Here is a 230-nt window from a genome sequence, read left to right as displayed (position 1 = left end):
ACCCAGGCTGGAGTGCAATGGCGCGATCTCGGCTCACCGCAACCTCCGCCTCCTGGGTTCAGGCAATTCTCCTGCCTCAGCCTCTTGAGTAGCTGGGACTACAGGCACGCGCCACCATGCCCAGCTAATTTTTTGTAGTTTTAGTAGAGACAGGGTTTCACCATGTTGACCAGGATGGTCTTGATCTCTTGACCTTGTGATCCACCCGCCTCGGCCTCCCAAAGTGCTGG

This window comes from Sapajus apella, unplaced genomic scaffold (assembly GCF_009761245.1).
Source record: "Sapajus apella isolate SASKATOON/1434 unplaced genomic scaffold, GSC_monkey_1.0 scaffold36, whole genome shotgun sequence".
Taxonomy (NCBI): Eukaryota; Metazoa; Chordata; class Mammalia; order Primates; family Cebidae; genus Sapajus; species Sapajus apella.
Note: the sequence above shows the minus strand (reverse complement) of the source record.